At 47.1% G+C, this 21564-nt stretch overlaps 2 pseudogenes; one reads left to right on the top strand and one right to left on the bottom strand.

The window, feature by feature from the left end:
- Nucleotides 1-4957: 4957 nt before the first annotated feature.
- LOC136661940 (5S ribosomal RNA) lies at nucleotides 4958-5078 on the top strand (annotated as a pseudogene).
- Nucleotides 5079-7453: 2375 nt separating this feature from the next.
- LOC136662076 (5S ribosomal RNA) lies at nucleotides 7454-7573 on the bottom strand (annotated as a pseudogene).
- Nucleotides 7574-21564: the final 13991 nt, after the last annotated feature.

Genomic DNA, 21564 nt, shown 5'->3' with positions numbered 1-21564 from the left:
TTGGCAGCCCGCTGCTGCTACCAGCTACCTGTAGGAGTGCAGGTAAGCTGGAGAGGGGGAGCAGGTGATGGCAGGGATGGGGCAGGTCAGGGAAGGAACGCGGGAGTGTCTGGGTGGAGAAGGAGCCGGCAGGAGGTGGAATGGGGGAGGGAGGGTTGGATCCCGGCATGCACCAGGATCCTATCCCCATTCTTTCTCCTCTGGTGCATGCCAGTGCTGCCAGGATCCAACCCTCTCTCCCCCGTTCCTTCCCCTCCCTGCCCCATTCCTGCCATCAGGAGAGAGCCTTTAGTGCAGTGATTTCCAACCTTTGTCATCTCACGGCACATAAGAACATAAGAACAGCCCCACTGGCTCAGGCCACAGGCCCATCTAGTCCAGCTTCCTGTATCTCACAGCGGCCCACCAAATGCCCCAGGGAGCACACCAGATAACAAGAGACCTGCAAGGCTTCCTGGGAATTGTAGTTAAGAACATAAACAGCCCCACTGGATCAGGCCATAGGCCCATCTAGTCCAGCTTCCTGTATCTCACAGCGGCCCACCAAATGCCCCAGGGAGCACACCAGATAACAAGAGACCTGCATCCTGGTGCCCTCCCTTGCATCTGGCATTCTGACATAACCCATTTCTAAAATCAGGAGGTTGCGCATACACAACATGGCTTGTACCCCGTAATGGATTTTTCCTCCAGAAACTTGTCCAATCCCCTTTTAAAGGCGTCTAGGCTAGACATGGACAAGGTGCTACCATTGTCAAGGCACATTTTTGTTTTTTGACATTTGACCAGGCAGATCATGCTGCTGGTGGGAGGCGCACATCCTCCAATAGCCCTACTAATAGATGCCCCTCTCCCAAACTTCTGTGGCACACCTGTGGACCATTCACGGCACACCAACAAGCCATGGCCCACCGGTTGAAAAAATGGCTGCTTTAGGGGCTGGGCTTTTTCAATTTTTTTTAAAAACACCCATGGTTTTTAGAAATGGGAGCATCTGAATTGTATAAAAAAAGATCCAGGCTAGAATAATGCAAACCAATTCAGCAACCACATCCTGAAAGCATAAAAGCAGCTGAGTCATTTACAGAAGGCATTTGGTCTCAAGGGTGATTTGGTGGCTCTGCTGTTCCCCATACACTTTGCAGCTCGTGGATCTTGGGCTGCCAGAAAACAATGGTTGCGTGCATTGCACAAACACACCTTGTGTGTTTTGGGAAGGGGGGCATTACACCAACTGCTTGGGCTCTCCCATGAATTCAGTGGCATTTATTGGGTTAATCATCAGCTCTTTCGCCAATTGGTGGATTGACAGATTGATATATTACATGGAATTTTGTATGTACTAAAATCTCACTTACAGGCCCCTTTCTGAGACATGTAACTTACAACAGAAGGGCTCAATCTACCATGCAGCAAGAGGAGGTGTGCTGCTTCAGGTGGCAGCTTATGAACTGTGCAGGGGCAGTACAGGTAGAGGTAACACTACAAGAGCTTGTTATGTTACCCCCATGATGGACCTCCTCCTATACCGAACTGTACAGAATAAATGACAACATCATAAGTACAGCCTAAATGCCCTAAATACATCCCATCACTATGGATGGTGTCACTCCCATTCACTTGATTTGTTGTTTATTTAAATATATAACAGCACAGGTTAAATCAGCACAAATCAGTAACCAACCAAAAACCAGAGGCCAACTCGATGACACTCACACAACTGAATAAGAGTTCTAGTGATACTGGTTTTAGTAATCCTAGTTCCAGAAATCTAGTAATACTCTGATATATGGAAATGAGAGCTGATTCATACTAACGCCTGATTGGTTCTCTGCTTTGTCATTGTAACACCTCATTGGCTCTCGCAACAATCAGTCTCATTGGTCAGTTTTGTGTGACGGAAATCCACTTTTTGTTACATGAGGCAGTTGTGTTTTCCTTTTCTGGTTATTTGGCTATATCTCTTGATAGAATACAGATATTTCAACATGGTTTGTTTCATTGCATTATGCATTAAATTACCCATCAAATGATATAGAATACGATGGCATTATTTGAAAATACCAAGATTTTCACAATTTTGGCCAATAGTACTGTCGCCCCCCAAGGGTTTCACCTGATGCATCCTCACGCCTGCACACGCCTAGTGATGCCACTGAGTACAGGCAACTCAGCCGTACCAGGGATGACCTGCGGAATCAGGAAGGTGGAAGTGGCATCACATCCCTTTCCTCTTCCCTGCCTTATAGAAAAGGAAGGAAGAACAGAGAGTTGAAAGAAGGAAGGAATTGGAGAGTGTGAAGTAAAATGTCTTGGGTGGGCACTGGCAAAAGGTGCCAAGCGCTATGAGATGGAATGGCTATCTTTAATATTTTTGGTTCATTCCTTATTAAAGCAACACAAGAAAGGTAGCTCTCATTATACTGCTGTTTCATAGTTGATGGTGGTGATGATTGTGTAAAGCTGTAAATTACTGTGTATTATTATTATTGTGTGAAGCTGCTCGAAGCATTTTGTGAAATAAGGAAGATTCACAACACCAATAATGAACGTCCACCACCACTGATTAAAATTGACAGGAGAAAAGGTTCCGATTGCTGTCTCAGAACCCATTTTGAAGGAGGTTCATATTGGTACATTAATATGTTCCTTTTGTTCTTATGGAGGTTGGTTCCATATTGGAGGAGGTCCATATTGGTGCATTAAATACTGATATCTGCAATGGCACTTTCAGATGTAAATAGCCGGTAGGGATGTGGCATCTTCAGTTGGAAAATGACATAGAATTAAATGGTTAAATGCCCTTGTACCACAATCCAAGTAGAGTTCCATGCCCTCAAAGCATCTATTTTAAGACAGGGGGAAAGCACCAAACTAGATTCAAGTGGGGAATTGGACAAGCTGGCCTTGACAGCCACTTCCAACTCTTATGATTCTGCGATTCTAGACAATGATGTGTTTTAGCATCACATCCAGTTTAGATCGTAATCAATGTATTAATATTTGCAGTATATATGCCAATAAAGGTTGTGATGATGATGATGATGAATATTTGCAGTGCCCATGATTGTAAGGAGAAATTACAAAGTTAATTTTTGGTGGAACTGGAGTTGTCAGTCGGAGTATCCTTACAGTCACTTGAGGTCAAAGTAAAGTTTGAAATTTCAGCTGTTGAATTTTCACACACGTTCGCTACAATTTAACAAAAGCCAGACAGTTAAGCATTCTCTCTTTGCAATATATTGATGTAATCCGTTTCAGAGAATTTAGCAGTTATTGCTATCCATTTGAATAAAAGTTTTATGACATGATGTGCTAGTTGGAGTGTCAAATATATGTTCACAATGGGCCCATCTTTTCTTATCATGATAATGCAACCGGAGGCATATATAGGCCCATGCAAGTAGGTCATGTGCCCTGGGCGCCACTTGAAGGGGGTGTCACTGAAGGAACTATGAGGGTGACCAGATTGCGGGATTGCTGCTATACCCTTGCACTATTCAAAAGTGCAAATGTTAAGTATTATTATTGCATAGCAAGGTGAAGTATTGGGGGAGTACACATTTCCACCCAGCCTCTTGTCTCCACCAGTCCTCCTCCTCCCACTGGTAACTGATTCTTACCTACTATTACACATGACCAGATATACACTACTGTGAAACATCAAACTGTCCAATCTCAAAGTTCACTGAATGCCAAAGAGAAAAAAACACTGGCAAAAATCCAGCAATCATTCTTCTATTCACACAACAGCAAGAGAATATTCAAAATCCTCATAGGAGAATTTTTGGAAAGAACATTTGGGAGCAAATTCATCTCTGCTCTGGAGGCTGGTGCTTAGGAAAATTGTCAGCTCAATCCTACGTGTGCCTACTCAGAAGCAGAGGCATCTCTAGGGAGGCGCTGAGGGTGCGGGGGGTGCGGGCCGTACCATGTGACACACACAGGGGCCGACACCACTACTCACCGAAATTTTCAAAATCTTGGTATTTTCAAATAAAACCATCATTTATTTCATCAGTAAAACCATCATGTTATATATCAATCGATGTGTGATTTCATGCGTAATGCAATGAAACAAACCATTTTGAAATATCTCTATTCTATCAAAAGTTATAGCCAAAAAACAAGCAGGGGTGGGGCAGTGGTACTTTACCAAGCTGGTACTTTACCAAGGGGCATTGCCACTGCCATTGCATGGGAGTTGTCCATTATACGGGTGATTCACTGGCCTCCTGCACCGGGTGACACAAACCCTAGTGTTGCCACTGCTCAGAAGTAAGTCCCATTGGCGGCCAGGAAGAGGGCCTTCTCGGTGGTGGCCCCCGAACTTTGGAATACCCTCTCCTTAGAATTGAGAACTGCTCCCTCTTTGCTAACATTTTGGCATGGACTGAAGACCTTTTTATTTCAAAAAGCTTTTAATTGTTGACAGGCTGGCTGGCTTTCTTGCTTTTTTATATGAGAATCCACGGGGTTTGTTTTTAGATTTTTAATTATTTGTAAATTGTTTTAATTATTGTTTTTGATGTTGTATTTTAATTGCTGTATGCCGCCTTGGGCATAAAGGCGGGATATAAATTAATAAAATAATAATAATAATAATAATAATAATAATAATAATAATAATAATAGTGTTCGGTGAGGCTTACGCCTATGAAAACATGCATTGGATTGCATCATGAGACAAACTCAGTCTTAGTCCTCATTGTAAACCATGTTGTTAAATGTTCCGCAGATGGTCTCTGAATGCTCAGATATTTGCCAAACATTTGACATCCAACGATGCTTTACTTCAAAGTGTGATATTTGAGGCTTGGTATTTGTCATGTAGTGGTATTTATTACTCGACAAATAGCTGATATGCAGTGGTTTTCAAAAGAAAAGTGCAAACATTTTTTTTTTTGAATTTTCATTCCGCTTAGTTTGTTCTTGCCAGAAGCAACTACATAGTGAACAGGACAGTCACCTGTTACCCTGCACATGCCCAATCTCGTCTGATCTTGGAAGCTAAGCAGGGTCAGGCCTGGTTAGTACTTGGATGGGAGACCGCCTGGGAATGCCGGGTGCTGTAGGCTTATACCATGATCTCAGAAGCTAAGCAGGGTCAGGCCTGGTTAGTACTTGGATGGGAGACTGCCGGGAATGCCGGGTGCTATAGGCTTATACCATGATCACGGAAGCTAAGCAGGGTCAGGCCTGGTTAGTACTTGGATGGGAGACCGCCTGGGAATACCGGGTGCTGTAGGCTTATACCATGATCTCGGAAGCTAAGCAGGGTCAGGCCTGGTTAGTACTTGGATGGGAGACCGCCGGGAATGCCGGGTGCTATAGGCTTATACCATAGTCTTTCGAGACTGAAGGTTGCCAACCACCACCACAGTGTACTTGATGGTTGACCCCTGCTAACTGGTTAAGAGGCACTTTTTCAAGTGGGTGCTCCACTTTTATTTAGCAGGGGGAGAGTAACTGGCCCACCTCACCCCAGCAGGGTCTGTTCTAGTGGCTGTCTGCTGGTATTCATTTGCATCTTTTTAGATTGTGAGCCCTTTTGGGACAGGGAGCCATTAGATATTTGATATTCTCTGTAAACCGCTTTGTGAACTTTTTGTTGAAAAGCGGTATATAAATACTGTTGTTGTTGTTGTTGTCGTTGTTGTCATGCACAAGTGTGTTTTAGTGACTAGATAGGATTTGCAAATCCCTGCCATAAGGTGTGTCACCTGGGCCCAGCCCCGGCCAGGGTTTGCTCAGGAGCAGGGGTCTCCTCACGGGTAGGGTAAGAACCTTGGGGGTAAGTCACAAATACTGCCAGGACTGGGCCCCCAAGCAGGGCATCTCCCCAGGAGTAGGGCTCAGGGCCTCCTGGGAGCATCAAATAGCCACTTGGCCGGAAAGGGTGGGGCCAGCTAAGCCAGACACTGGCTTCATAAGCAGCCTAGGCAGCCTAGGGGGAGGTCGCTTCTCCCCAGGCAGCACCAGAGGGAAGGCCAGAGGGGGGTAGCAACCCTGGCCTTATTCTGCCGGTCCATGACCTGAAAGGGAACTTGACTGCCTCGGTCCTTGAGAGAGTGAGCTGGGACTGGGAGCCCCCAGATCTGGGACCTCCCTGGGCCCCTGGATAGGATTTCTATCCTCAGAAGCAAGGCCACAGGCCTGAGGACTCCCAGCCAACTCTCCCCAATGCTGGCCAGCTGATCGAGGACCAAACACTGGGATCCTCCTGAGGACATCTGGGCTGACTCCGAACACCAGTGCTGCAGGCGACCAACCTCCGGGGAACCCATATCCTGGGGCAACAGGCACCAGCCCGGGAACTCTGCCTGGAACCTCAAGGGGTTGGGAAGGGTTGGGGAACAATCCTAACATGTGCCGACGGCACAAGTCTATGTAAGCCAAAGGGGCCTGTGACATCACAGGTCCCATGAATGTTAAATGTCTGACTCAAGTAAACCGCCTGTGCAAAGTGACCGTGTCTGTCTCCCGTCCTTCTCTCCGTCGACGACTGCCCATCATCAACAGGCTAAGCCCCCGCGTTTGGTCGCGCACCAGGAGTCTTCACCCGCTATGGACACTACAAGGTGTCAACTGTCAGATTCCATGAACCACACTATAAAACCTGGCTGAATCAGGGCTATCAAGAGTTGCTAGCGAGTGGCCAGCGGTTGGATGTGGAGGCCCAAAAACCCCAAGCAAAATCTGGATTTTGAATTTCAAACGAATCATGCGAATAATGACATGGGAAGATTCAGCACGTTTTGAACACTGGCGAATATTCATTCTGGTCCTAGGGCTGGAGGAACAGAGGGAACCCAGTACCAGCCACCTTTCCAGCATCTGTGCAGCCATAATGCAGCCCCAAAGCAAGGGAACAAATGTTCAAACAACTGTAACTTCTGTGACTGCCTCCCCACCACAGGATGCCACACATGCCCCCTTGGTAGAGCTGCACTGGCACTGGGAAATTGGACAGGCTTGGGCCCTCAGTCCCATAATGAAAGCATTGAGCAACCCAAACCAGTGAGTGAGTACTCAGAAGTAAGTCCAGCTAAGTAACCCCTGCTAACTGGGTAAGAGGCCATTTTTCCAGTGGGTGCTCCTCTTTTATTTAGCAGGGGGAGAGTAACCGGCCCTCCTCACCCTAGCAGTGTCTTTTCTAGTGGCTGGTGTTCTTTTGCATCTTTTTAGATTGTAAGCCCTTTTGGGACAGGGAGCCATTAGTTATTTGATTTTTCTCTGTAATGGTTGGCAACCTTCAGTCTCGAAAGACTATGGTATAAGCCTACAGCACCCAATATTCCCAGGCGGTCTCCCATCCAAGTACTTACCAGGCCTGACCCTGCTTAGCTTCCGAGATCATGGTATAAGCCTACAGCACCCGGTATTCCCAGGCGGTCTCCCATCCGAGTACTAACCAGGCCTGACCCTGCTTAGCTTCCGAGATCATGGTAGAAGCCTACAGCACCCGGTATTCCCAGGCGGTCTCCCATCCAAGTACTAACCAGGCCTGACCCTGCTTAGCTTTCGAGATCAGACAAGATCCAGCATGTGCAGGGTAACAGTTGCTGAAATTTCCGTTGAGAAGCAGTATATAAATACTGTTAATAATAATTAATAAGTTCCATTGTGTTCCATTGTCCCAGGAAAGTGTGCATAGGATTGCAGCCTCCGTTGCTCTTTTTTGCAGCCTTGTTGCAAACAAGACTGGCAACCACATTTGGTCCTCTTGTGGCAGACAAAACCAGACCCATCTGGTCATTTTATCTGTTCCGAATTCCTCCCCAGTCTCCCCAGTTCCTCCGTGGTTGATTTCAGAGAGGGAGGTTGCTTGTCATCTGTTTTTGAGGAGCTTCCAGACAGGTCTTAAATCTTCTTCTCTTCCCTCTGCAGGATCAATCCATCTTTGCAATTGTTTGCAGGCCAACTAAAGGATGTTTTGTCATATTGTTTGCCTGCTCCTTCAAAAAAGACAGGATGATGCATTCTTTCTAACGACTACCATGTGTCGGGGGCAATGCATGCAAAAAAAGAAACTATGAACTCACTCCCCTCGTTTTCCCCCAAGCTCTGCTCGGCCAGAACGGTTGGACCACAAACACTGACGACATATCAATGAACACCAGGAGATCAAGCCCAGAAATCATCGGGAATTAAGGACTCGGCAGAGGAAAGCACTGTTGCCTCCCTCACCCCATTAGAGTATAACGAGGTGATGAGAGCTCATGGATTTACATCCCCTCCCACACGAATACCAGCCTCCTGACAAGCCAGCAGGGTGCCCTGAGGAAAAACAGACTTTCACTGACAACCAATCACGAGTTGCCAAGCTGGAAGGCAACGGAGGGTGAACGGAGGGTCCCAGGAAAGGAACAGAGTCTTCAGCTGTGCACTCCAGCCTTCTTGGGATGGACAGTGGGGCTGGGCTCATGCACAGCCTGAGGCAATGAAGTGTGCACAGGAGAACCTCCAAGTGGGTTGTGCCCCATTCTAGCTAATAGAACTCCTAGCTAATTGAACTAATATAATAGCTCCTTGTTGGATCAAGCCAATGGCCCACCTAGCCCAGCTTCCTATATCTCACAGTGGTCCACCAGATGCCTCAGGGAGCACACATGACAACAACAGACCTCCATCCTGTTGCCACTCCTTGCACCTGGCATTTTGAGGTCACCTACCTCTGAAACCAGGAGGTTGCATATACCCATCATGGCTTGTAACCTATGATGGACTTTTCCTCCATCAGTTGGTCCAATTCCCTTTTATACTGGCCTGGACGCCTTTAAAGGGGGATTGGACAAGTTTCTGGAGGAAAAATCCATTATGGGGTACAAGCCATGATGTGTATGCGCAGCCTCCTGGTTTTAGAAATGGGCTATGTCAGAATGCCAGATGCAAGGGAGGGCACCAGGATGCAGGTCTCTTGTTGTCTGGTGTGCTCCCTGGGGCATTTGGTGGGCAGCTGTTTGATACAGGAAGCTGGACTAGATGGGCCTATGGCCTGAGCCAGTGGGGCTGTTCTTATGTTCTTAACTACAATTCCCAGGAGGCCTTGCAGGTCTTCTTGTTGTCTGGTGTGCTCCCTGGGGCATTTGGTGGGCGGCTGTGAGATACAGGAATCTGGACTAGATGGGCCTATGGCCTGATCCAGTGGGGCTGTTCTTATGTTCTTATGACATCTAGGGCAGATGCCATTCACCACATCCTGTGGCAAGGAGTTCCACAGATTAATTGCAGAAAGAAATTCCACAGATTAATTGGGAAAAAGGAGAGGGGGTTTGATTTGGCTTTTCTGCCTCCCCACAGTAGAATGTCTTGGGCTGGCCCTGACTGGGGAAGGTGGGCCTGCACTCTGGTTCAGTCACTGGAGTTTCTGGAGCAGGGCGGGGGGGAATATTAAATTTTGCAAGCTCTCAAACATCGGTGTAATGCAGCCCCTCCTCCCACCTCAGAGCCAGTCATGGCTGCTTCACCAGGAGAGGGTCTGCTTTGCAGTGGCATCCGGGAACCTGCACAACTTAGGGTGCAATCCAACCCCCTTGTGTCAGTGCTTTTCAGCACTGGCATAGCCAATGGGACATATGCTGCATCCTGCAGTTGGGTGTCACTCACGGAGGCCTCCCCAGAGTAAGGGAATGTTTGTTCCCTTACCTCAGAGCTATGTTGCCCTTATGTCAGTGCTGGAAAGCACTGACATAAGGGGTTCGTGTTTTACCCCCCTCCAGGAATGCCAGTGGGTTCAGTGTAGGACAGGTCTTGCCCTCTTAATACCTGCTCTTCCGTAGCATTAGTACTACACTGAGGTCTTGTTAACAATCCCGACTAGCATGCACCTTTTATCCGTCGTAGGACATAGGAGTGAGCCTTGGAGTTTCATCCTTTCAGCCATCATTCATGCAATTCTCAGTATAAACACAATGCTTGCCATGTATCTAGGTAACACTTTGGGAGCATGCAAAATGCCTCCAGTGTAATCCCTAAAGCCACCCTAAGGGAAGGTTACATCATTATCCCCATGCTGCAGATGGGGAAGACTGAGGCCGAGAGGAAGTGGCTTGCCAAATGCTAACTAATGAGTTTGTGGCAGAGCTGAGATTCAAACTGGTAAAGAATGATTTTTAGCTCAGTCTTATAGGCTGAAATCCTATGCACTCCAAAGAACAGGGGAGACAGAAAGTTCTGGCAACTCAGCAGGTTCCAATTCCAGATTTAATATTGGTAATTGTCCTCGTCCAATTGGAATTCGGCAGTCAAATGCAGAGCAGAGTGTGTTTTCAGAACAATAAAAGGATGGGACATAATCCTCTTATCCAGGGCCAGCTTTAGCTAGCTTTGACCAATTGGGCCCAATTGGTCCCTGCCTTTGGTGGGGGGGGGGGCTATGCTGTGGTGTAGAGCATATTGCCCACAGCCACGGCTGGCACCTCACTCTTTCACTGACGGGCCAGCATGGAATCCTCCATGCCGAGATATTGCAAGGAGAGCACTGCTAGTGGAGTGTTGCCACTGGGCTGCCCTCCTGCCTGCCTATTGGTCTGATTGATCGGAAATCCTCCCCCCCCCCCCGGAAACAGTTGGTGCCGATGTCATTATGTCACCGCTACTTACTTCTGGGTGCTGTGATTTACATGGGGTGCCATCAGCCCCAGGGCCACCACTGCTGCTCAACCTGGGGAGGGGGGGGAGAGCTGGGGGGGTCCCCACAAAAACGTCTTGCACTGGACCCCTTAGCTCCTAAGGCCAACCCTGCTCTTGTCAATGGTATTAACACATGATCAGTGCTGGAGGTTCTGCGCATGAGGAGGGGGAGGGTTGAACTGGAGGTTCACCCCTGCAACCTACAAAGGGCAAAACTGGCATGTTGGTACCATAAGAACATAAGACGACAGTCTACCATCATTGGTTATCACACTTGTGCCCTCCTCTTCCTCTTTCTCCCTCTCCTTTCCCACTTTGAGATGCAGGGTTGAATGCACACACCAGAAAGAAGCAGAAAAGGAGTGAATATATATATATATATATATATATATATATATATATATATATATATATATATATATATATATATATATATGGAAGTGAGTTCTTATATAAATATATAAGGCCCTTATATAAGAGGTATATAAAAATATGAGTCCTTATATAAATATATATAGAAAGAAAAGTAGTGAAAATATATATATATATATTTAAAATTTATATATATATAAAGTATAAAGTGTGTGTGTGTATGTGTATATATACACACACACACACACATATATATACACTCTGTGTGTGTGTGTGTGTGTGTGTGTGTGTGTGTGTGTGTGTGTAAGAAATATTGTGAGGGTTTCCGCTTTCTGTGGTTAAGAGAGAAGAAAAAAAGAGAGGCAAGAATCCATTAGAAGGATGCTTTGCAGAGCGGGAATCCTGAGGTAGCTTGGTGAGTTACTGGAAGATTATAAAAAGAAACCTCAACTCCAGTGCAGCAAAGACACACACAACAGCCAAGCGCAACACAAACAACACAAAACGGCTCATTCGGAAGGAGCGCACTTTTGGAGGCGCTTCAGAGAGGCCTCATTGGCTCCTTCCAACAGTCATGTCTGACTTCCTCCACAACTGGAGGAAGTAAAACACTCTCTCCCATGAAAACAACACTCGCTTGCGCCAACAGGAGTCTCTTTTTCGTGGCAAGTCAAAGTTGTGGCTGGGAGATGCTGATCTGACTCAAGGCTGTGGCAGAGGAAGAGGGCTCAGAAAGCCCTCCCCGTATAATGGTCCCAATCCCTGGGGGTGGAGTGATCCAGTTGTTGTTTACTGGAAAGAAAAATACAAGGATGCCACACACACACACACAAACACACACACACACCACCACCACCACCACCACCACCACTGAATGTCTAGTTTTGCCATTTGCTTGCAGGAAAATGTGTTTGGGATTGAGGTGTAGATCAAGTAGCAGACACTGGGCACCAGATGTGGAGCAAGTCAATTCTGTCTAAAGGCAACAAAGTAAAAGATGTGCAAAGCAATCAGATCTCTGGGGGGGGGGAGCTTTGCCAGTTCTACTTCCTGCACGGAATTAATAAGGTGTAGTTCGATCATGCTTTCTGAGTAAAAGTGTTCAAACCACCTTCGGTCCAAACAAGACATGATTTTAATTAAGTGCATTGTTGAAATCCTTTTTTCCCCCCTGTAAATTGTAGTTGCAACACACACACGCATGCGCGCGCGCGCACACACACACACACACACACACACACACACACACACACACACACACATATATGGTGGGGACCGAAGTCTAGGAGGTGGCAGAGGATTGGTGTCAATAGTAACTTCTTGGCGCAAGAGAAGGGTTGAACCAGAGCGTTTGCCCCTGCTGTGCAATATTCAGTTTGCAGAATATGGTTTTGATGAGTGTTCTCACTTAAAGTTGTCAATTGCTTCTTGGAAACGGTGACTTTAAGCGAAGTGACTTATCACAAAACCAATTTTACCGTGAATTGTGATATGTAAACAAGAATTATGTTCCTGCAGCAGATTCCTGGTCATAAAAACATCACCAAACTTCTAAATAAAGACCCCCAAACACTTCCCACATTGAAATAACTGTGAGCTTTCCAGGCTAGAGAAAACCCACGCAGACATGGGGAGAAGGTGCAGACACCACACAGATCATGGAATCTTGTTTTTTCTCATCAACTTGATGACAAAGCAACTTTGAACAAAATGACATTAAGGGCACAATCCTAGCCAACTTTCTAGCACCAGGGTAAGGGCAATGCAGCTCTGACGTAAGGGAACAAACGTTCCCTGACCTGGTGGAGGCCTCTGTGGTTGCCCCCGAACTGCAGGTTGCAGCACATGCCCCATGGGCACTGCTATGCCAGTGCTGGAAAGTAGGTGAGGATTGCACCCAAAGTCTGTCTGTCTGTCTGTCTGTCTGTCTGTCTGTCTGTCTCTCTCTCTCTCTCTCTCTCTCTCTCTCTCTCTCTCTCACGTGTGTGTATGTGTTTATGAACATTCAGATGTAGAATCTTAATTCATCTCATTCCAAAGTTCCACAGATCCTTTTCCTGCCTCATTTTGTCACAGGAAATACAAGAGAATTTCTCAGTTGCAGTTCTTTCATTTTCATGTAAGGAAGCCTCAACATTCCTACTTGGACAGGTGGTCAGGTTGGTTTTCCCACCCCCCATCCACATTTTCAGAAGTCCGCCTTGATCAATCATGATAAATTATTTCATTAAAAAAAAACTAAAACTAAAAATCAAGCCTGCTCAGCGTCCCAGATGACCTGTCAAAATCTGCATTTGGGAATTTCACATCCAAAAGATGAACTTTATGACTCAGAAATCTTGTCTGGGTGGAGATGGGAGGTGGGGGACAGCTGAACTTTAAAAAAAAATGGTTGGAAACCATTTTGCACTGCTGAAACAGAGACGCCTGCGTTGGCTCAGTCATGTCGTGAGAATGGATGATGGCTGGATCCCAAAGGATCTCCTCTATGGAGAACTCATGCAAGGAAAGCGCCCTACAAGTAGACCACAGCTGCGATACAAGGACATCTGCAAGAGGGATCTGAAGGCCTTAGGAGTGGACCTCAACAAGTGGGAAACTGTGGCCTCTGAGCGACCCGCTTGGAGGCAGGCTGTGCAGCATGGCCTTTCCCAGTTTGAAGAGACACTTGGCCAACAGTCTGAGGCAAAGAGGCAAAGAAGGAAGGCCCATCGCCAGGGAGACAGACCAGGGACAGATTGCACTTGCTCCCGGTGTGGAAGGGACTGTCACTCCCGAATCGGCCTTTTCAGCCACACTAGACCACCTTTCAGAGTGGTCTACCAGAGTCTTTCGAGACTGAAGGTTGCCAACAACGGTTGGAAACTGACAATGGCATTTAAGAAGAGTTGACAGTGGGGCAAGACGGCCTCACTTAACATCCTTTAGTCGGTTTTTGAAACAACCTCAATGCCTGTTTACCTGTTTACACACCACAAGCAAGGATCTCTCTTCAGTTTTTCAAACCACCTACAACTCTCTGAGAAACGCACACACACGCATATACACCTGACTTCGCTGTCAAGAAAAAGCAGGGGTGACAAATTTGTGTAAAAGAACATAGATAGAATCTCTGGTAGCTCATCTTGTTCACAGCTTGATGCTGTGCAGTTTCCTGGCTGACAGACAAAACTCTGGAGTCTGCGTTTCTGGATTTGGTAGTACCAAGCTGAAGGTGCCTTTCTGGATCAGGTCCAAAGGGGCACATCCTGTTCCCTGCAGTGGCCAACCCGTTGCCTCTGGGAAGCCAAGAAGTAGGGTCAACCCAAAATCTTCCAGCACCTGAAGCTTACCTAGCATCTCCCCCTTGAGATGTCCCAGCCTCTGCTTCTCCTGCGCCATCTCCAATGCTCAACTTTCTCCTCTCCTCCAAACTTCTGTTTTTCTCCACCCCCTCTTCCTTTTCCAGTCCAGGGAGTGGCAGTGGAGATGGGTGAGTGAGCAGAGCTGGGCACCCCCCCCCACAATGTGCTCTACCTGCTTCAGTTGGCTTGAACCAGCCCTCCCCCAAGCCCCCGTGTGTTGTGCTCCCCCCCCAAAGCAAGCAGGATTTGGAGGTGTGCTGCCTTTGAACCTAGTGGTAGCATAGACAGCAATCAGAACCTGGAGGGTTTAAAGCTGGAGGTTTACTTCGACGTAGGTTACAGGCAGTCAAAGTTGTAACGCTATCTGAGATCAACAGAGGTTTGGTAGATTTTGGGCAGGCGCGGGACGGGTGCCCAGATGTGACCAGCAGAAAAGCACCCAGGTTACAGGCAGTCAAAGTTGTAACGCTATCTGAGATCAACAGAGGTTTGGTAGATTTGGGCAGGCGCGGGACGGGTGCCCAGATGTGACCAGCAGAAAAGCACCCTGAACAACCACAATGTCTAGAAACCAGTCAGTGTGAAACCAATGACTAATCGTCTCAGGGTATAATTTCAGTTCACTGCAAGGATATCTGTCTCTGAGACAGTGCAGGCCAAAGGAGAACAGCAAGCGCTGGCGGGTTAGTCACTGCTGTTCCCATGGGAAGGTCGCACCGATAGGTGAAGATGAGAGGCTCGAGCAACGGAGGCTCCATCTGGATTGAAGCTGTGCAGACATCAGGGGGGCTGCAGGGGGGTCCTCAGTTCAGCAACTACAAATGTAAGCCAAAGTCAGGCTGGTCGCTTCAGCACTGCTATAACCTAAATCAAGAGTGCCCAAACCCTGGCCCTGGGGCCACTTGCGGCCCTCGAGGCCTCTCAATGCAGCCCTCAGGGAGCACCCAGACTCTAATGAGTCTCTGGCCCTCCGGAGATTTGTTGGAGCCCTCTCTGGCCTGACGCAACCGATCTCAGCGTGAGGGTGACTGTTTGACCTCTCGCGTGAGCTGTGGGATGAGGGCTCCCTCCGCTGCTTGCTGTTTCAAGTCTGTGAGGCAACAGTGGCAGCAAAGGAAAGGCCAGCCTTGCTTTGTGCAAGGCCTTTTATAGGCCTTGAGGTATCGCAAGTCCTGCATTCATTCATATAAGTTCATCTTTAATAGATTCATTTATGTAAACTGATGTAAATTTATTCAAATTTTAAATGTAAATTAATTATTTTTTCCCCCCGGCCCCCAACACAGTGTCTGAGAGCTGATGTGGCCCTCCTGCCAAAAACTTTGGACGCCCCTGACCTAAATAATTGGCTAAAGAATTAATTAAATCTGCTGCTAGTATCTTTTCTTTTCAAACAAAAATTTTCATTTTCAACTGCTTGATTGACAGGGAGCAAGAGAGGAGGAGGTGCAGTGCAGGCAGGCAGGCAGGCAGCTGCCCGGCAATCCACCGCGTAAGGCGACAACCTCAGTAGGCTTCACGGCTGGGCCGGACCTGGACTAGGCCCCAAGTTGCATATGAAATGGGAGATCTTCTGATTCCCTCCGCTTGGGTGAGGCCCTCTTGGCAGGCTTCATTTGGTGGAATGGGAAACTGATGGCCAAATCCTAACTGGCCCTTGTGCTGGTGGAGCACACACACCACCAGCGCACCTCTTCACCCCAGCATGATTTCTTTACCAGTGGGCAGGTGTCTCTTCTGCATCTTACTGGTGAGCCCTCTGGGGACAGGGAACCATCTATTGATTCATTTATCTATGGAAATCACTTTGTGAACTCCTTACTGTTGAAAAGCAGCATATAACTATTCTTAATGCTATTGATGGTAATAGTAATTTGCCCAAACTGAACCAAAGGTTCAGTAAACATTAGAGCAAACATTGATGGCAGTGGCGTCGCTAGGCAGGTGGTGGGGTGGGCCGTACCAGGTGACACACAGGGGGGATGACACCACTACTCACTCAAGTTTTTTTAAAACTTGGTATTTTTGAATAATGCCATCGTGTTATATATCAATTGATGCGTAATTTGAAGCAGAATGCGATGAAACAAACCGCATTGAAATACCTCTATTCTATCAAAAGTTACAACCAAAAAACGTGGGTGGGGTGATTGTGTATCACCAGGCCCGCTGCCCAGGGCACTGCCCTGCCCACTGCACGGGGGGAGGTCCGTCATGGGGGTAACGCTCTGGCCTCCTGCATCAGGTGATGCAAACCCTAGTGACATGGAAATGTAATTTTGCTATCTGCGCAAAGAAAAAGAAGACGTATTTTCTTCCTCTGATGATAAAGGAGGCAGTCATCAGTATGCGTGTGTGTGCAGTGGCAGACCTTCCCAGCCCTGCACCCAGGGGCAAAGGTCCATGGTGGCGCCCCCTGCGGGCTGTCACTGCCCGCTGCATGAAAATCGTCCCCCCCCCCCATCTGAGCTCACAGAACCTCATGCAACCCAAGCCTGTGTCAGGGAGGCTTCCCCGATGCTATAAACTGTGCTTCTGGTAAACTGGAAGCACAGTTTCCGACCCTGTTGGGAGCTTCACAGAGGCTTCCTCAGGGTCCTAGAGGCTTGCGCCTGGGGCATTTGCCCCATCAAACATAATGGGCCTTGAGGTCGATCTACAAGGAGCTCCTTCTCCTGAGGTTATCATCAGACTTGTGAAAACCAGACTATTTGATATAGAAAGGCAAGAGATTCTAGGCGCAGCACAGAAAAAATGTTCCCCTCTGAATTTTCAACTTAAAATCACAAGTGGTCAACAACCAAATTATCTGTCCCTCCTAATACACCCCCTGGAGAGAAGGGCTTTTACCTTGGCACGCTGTAATGTGACCCCCTCTAATGACTTGCATGGCAGATTTAGAAACGCCTCCAGGGAAGATCGTTTATGTAGCTGCAATTTAGGCAAAGTAGAATCATCCACACACATCATGTTGCACTGTCCCAGATATCAAGTACTAAGGCAGCAATTTCTCTCTCCCTTGCTCCATCCCAAAACAGGGCATTCTGAGAAAGATATAATTCAATTCCTTCTAGCAGGTGATGTAGAACATACAACCCTCTCAGTCGCACAGTTCCTAAATTTGAGTATTCTGAATCGAGCCAAGCTTTCTGTACCAAGTAATCACTGAGTAGGCTACATTCTGGCAAGATCCGCAGAGTAACTGATTGTTTCTGTCTTTTAAATAATTCATGTTTGTTTGTAAAATGTAATGTACGTTGTATCCGTGTGTACACATAGGTGTGCACTTATACATATATTTGTGTACCATTTAGGTTTATACTCTCTACGATTTCTGTACAGAGTTCTCACCTATCAAATGTTTATGCCTAATAAAGGTTTTGTTGACTGTTGACTGTTGACATAATGGGAGGTCTGCTACTGTGTGTGTGTGTCTGTGTGTGTGTCTGTATGTCTGTGTCTGTGTGTGTGCAAGAGAAGAGGGACCAAGCACATGAGCTACAGCAGGAATAGAACAGTTAAAGTATCCATTTTCACGGCCTGCAAAATTCAGCACTCTTGCTAACCACAAAAAAATAACAGAATATGCCGAGGTATGTAGAGGGAAATGTGCAAATTAAGTATAACGAATGCACAACCCATGAGACGGCAAAGGAATGAGCCACCCACCTGAATGTTCGGCGGGGCAACAACTATAAAATGGCATCGTGGATATTTCGAGATTCATTACTGTTCAGTTGCTAACGGCTTGCCTGACGACAGCTGCTCAGCGATTTGTACTAATAATTGTGACTACTGTCAGCTAATAGCCCGACAAATTTTCTTGGGATCATACAGTCTCTGGGCACTGGGTTTTACATCTGTTTGCCTTTAAAACAGGCCCAGTATTTTAATAGCTGCAATCATAGCAACGACTATCGTAAACCAGCCCAGAATGAGATCCACTGTTGTGCAACGGATGGAGTGAAATGCAACCAAAAAGAAAATAAGTTGGGGAAGAAAAAAAAAATGAAGTGCAAAAGTGAGTTAAAAGGCAAAATTGTACACATTTTGAAAAAGCCCAAATTTATATCATTAAAAACCACAAGCATTTTTGTCTTTTAAAGTTCATCCTTGAAACGATTCAGTTCCACAAGTCCACATCATTGGTTACTTTGTCATAAATTCATTCATTAACTGGAACATGTTGGACTGGAGAGGAATCCACAATCGTTTGAAAAATCCTCACCAAATGCCAGGTCTGCTCCGAGGGCTTCTTCAGTGGTGAGTGGAAAAAAAAAAACCAACACAAATCACAAAGCTTTGTGAGTCTGAGAAACCTGGGGTACCTAATGATCTTCCAGTCAAGCAGTTGAAAAAATGGATAGCGCATCAGCTGTCCTTGTGCTTGGAATTAAAAGGAACATTGCACATCTGTAAAGATTTGAGACCTTCTGAAAGGAAGGTCTACTCCTTGTAGAGATCTGCAATGGATTAAGATCACCTTGGGGCTCAAGAGTTGAGGTTATAATGCATTGGGTAAATTCCAACAGTGGTTCCCAAAACTTTTTTGACTGCTGGCTTCCTTGATCTATTGGGCCACTGGCCACGGCTCCCCATTAGGGCTACAATCCTATACATTGTATAGGGTGTCAGGGTTTTTTTGTGAGGATTCCGCTGCTCCCCTGGCTGGTTTCTGTGGCTTCCCTGGAAGCCAAAGTTCATAGTTTGGGAATGACTGCTTTATAGGGATGGAACAGTCTGACCCATGGGGGCTGCAAGTTCATGCCTTGTAGTGATGCCTGATAGAGAATGACAGAAAGTGGAGTTCTTCAAGCTTAAAATGACATAAGTCCCCTTACTCCAAGTTGCACTAGGTCCACCTCCAACACTGCACTGGATACAGTGCAGGTCAGCCGGTCTGCCTGTCTAGCGCAGGTTAGTAAATCATTTAAAGTGTATATTAAAAATGCTATTTGTTCTGGGAAAGGGTTCTCGCATTGCTGCTTGAAAACCTTTCTGAACACCACTGAACATGACCCACCAGCCATGCAAGGTGGTCTACCAAAGCCTCGTCAACACCCCCCCCACACACACACACACACTGTTTATGCAGTTTTGGACGAGCAGCAAAAGCAGTCCCTGGTCGGCTGCCATTCATGGCTGGTGGGCTACATTCAGCTCAGTGGGTCGCAAGGTCTGCAGGCCTGGCTTACGCCAACGCAGACATTGGCGTCGTGGCACCTCAAGAATTTCCACCATTTTATTTCCGGCGATGTGTTCAGTGTTTGGGACTCCCTGAGGTTGAAATATAAATGCAGATGAAGGGATGCGCTTATGTTTCTCTCACTCTCTCTCTTTTGGTGTGCGGTGCAGGGAAGGGGGGTGGAGAACAAGCCCAATGGATGAACTCCAGAAAATCTCAAGTGTTTCCTTGCCGAAGAGGTCGCCATGGAAGCGGATGAAATCTGTGGTTAACCATTTGATCTCAACTTGTCAGATCGTACTGGTGGGCTGCTGTTTTCCTTTGGCTCTTGCTCCGGGATCCCCAGAGGCATAACCTTAGCATTTCAATTAGGGTAACAAGGCTGTTAAAGGGAGGTCTTTTCTTTCTGTGTTCCCCCTGTCCTTACAGTGGAGGCAGCAGAAGTCTCTGACATAGAGCGGCAATTGTTTACGAGACATATCAAGATGGGGGTGGGTGGGGGGAGAAATGTTCCTACTGAGGCAAGGAAATCGGCCAGGACTGTGGGGAACATTGAGTGATCACAGGAACTGGTACATTTCTGCACCTTTTCTCTCCGTGGCGGTGGTTTTTGGTCACATAGGGTGGTCTTGCAGCCTGGACGATTTAGGAGTAGTTTTGAGCTAAGATCAACAAGCGATTATTAGATTTCATGCCAATGCTTTTTTTTTTTTTTTTAAATTACTGAGGTTGGCGTTTGGTGGGATGGGAGGGTGGTAGGGACTGGCTTCTCAAAACATCCTTCAGAAGCTGGTGAGCAGCTTGTATCTGAAACCAATTTTATATATCTCCCTTTTCAGGTGGTCTCTCTCCTCTGATATTCGCAAAATGAGGCATGGACTACTCAGGCTGGAGGGTGCAAAATTCTGGGTGCTCAGACAGCATAGCCATCTAAAAAAATTGGGCCTGGCACCTGAATAGGTGATGGAGCCTGGAAGACAGTTTTCTCCTCTCGTGCACAGCTGGGTGTGGAAGCTGGCTGCCATCTTTCCCTCTTCTTCCTTAGCTCGCAACCAACAGCCACTCACTGGAAGAAGAAGGGGTTCCCAAGCAAGATCTCCACTAAGGTCTGAACTCAGGCACCTCCCAGTTAAGACCTGCCTAGAAAAAAAGAGGGAGGAATACAGCGGGGCCTCCTTATCGATGGGGTTGGCACCCATGGATTTGAGCATCTGCAGATGCTGGGACTGCAGATGGGGGGCCTCAGAGGACCTCCTGGACACAACCGGAAGGGGAGGCCATGCCTCAGAACACCTTCAGAAGTGACTGGAATTCACTGGTGCAAACTGGAAATGCTTTCCAGTCACATCCAGGAGGCTTCTGAAAAGGCTGGGAGGCCACACGTGGTCCCCAGGTAAGTAATTGCAGCATCGTGCTGTTCCCCCCTGCAGATTCACTAGCATACCTGAGAGGGGGTGAGGGGTCAGTGCACTTGGGGGTGGCACCTCACTGCCATCCACTGCCCCCCCCCAAGTTGCATACTTTTTTCAGATCAAAAGAAGAGGGCAGCCAATCCACTTTGAAAATAAAGGGGGGGGATGGGTGGTCGTTCAGAGCAGTGTACAACATAATGTCACTGCAATTACTTCCAGGTCAGATGGGGTGACATTTGCGTTCCTGGCCCCAGGCAGCAGAACAGCCAGGAATGCAAATTTAATTGTCTGTGGAATTTGGTATCTGTGGGGTGGGGTGGGGGGGGGTCCTAAACAGGTTCCCCAAACATACCAAGGGCCCGCCGTACACTAGCAAGCACAAAACTTCTTAACTTCCTGGCACCTTCAGGACTCTGATTCTTCTCTTTCCAAGTTGGCTCCTAGAAAATCTGACTAGCTTCTAAGTTTTGCAAAACAAGTTTTGAATGAAAGTCACTACTGAACTGTCAATCAAGATACAATCGTGGGAAAATGCCAAGCCCAGGTTTAGATCTCACTTTGCCACCTCCTGATTCAACCCATATTTAAGAAGGGTTCAGAAAGTGATCCACACTCA

This window comes from Tiliqua scincoides, chromosome 10 (genome assembly GCF_035046505.1).
Source record: "Tiliqua scincoides isolate rTilSci1 chromosome 10, rTilSci1.hap2, whole genome shotgun sequence".
Classification (NCBI taxonomy): domain Eukaryota; kingdom Metazoa; phylum Chordata; class Lepidosauria; order Squamata; family Scincidae; genus Tiliqua; species Tiliqua scincoides.
Note: the sequence above shows the minus strand (reverse complement) of the source record. Positions and strands in the feature narration are given on the sequence as shown.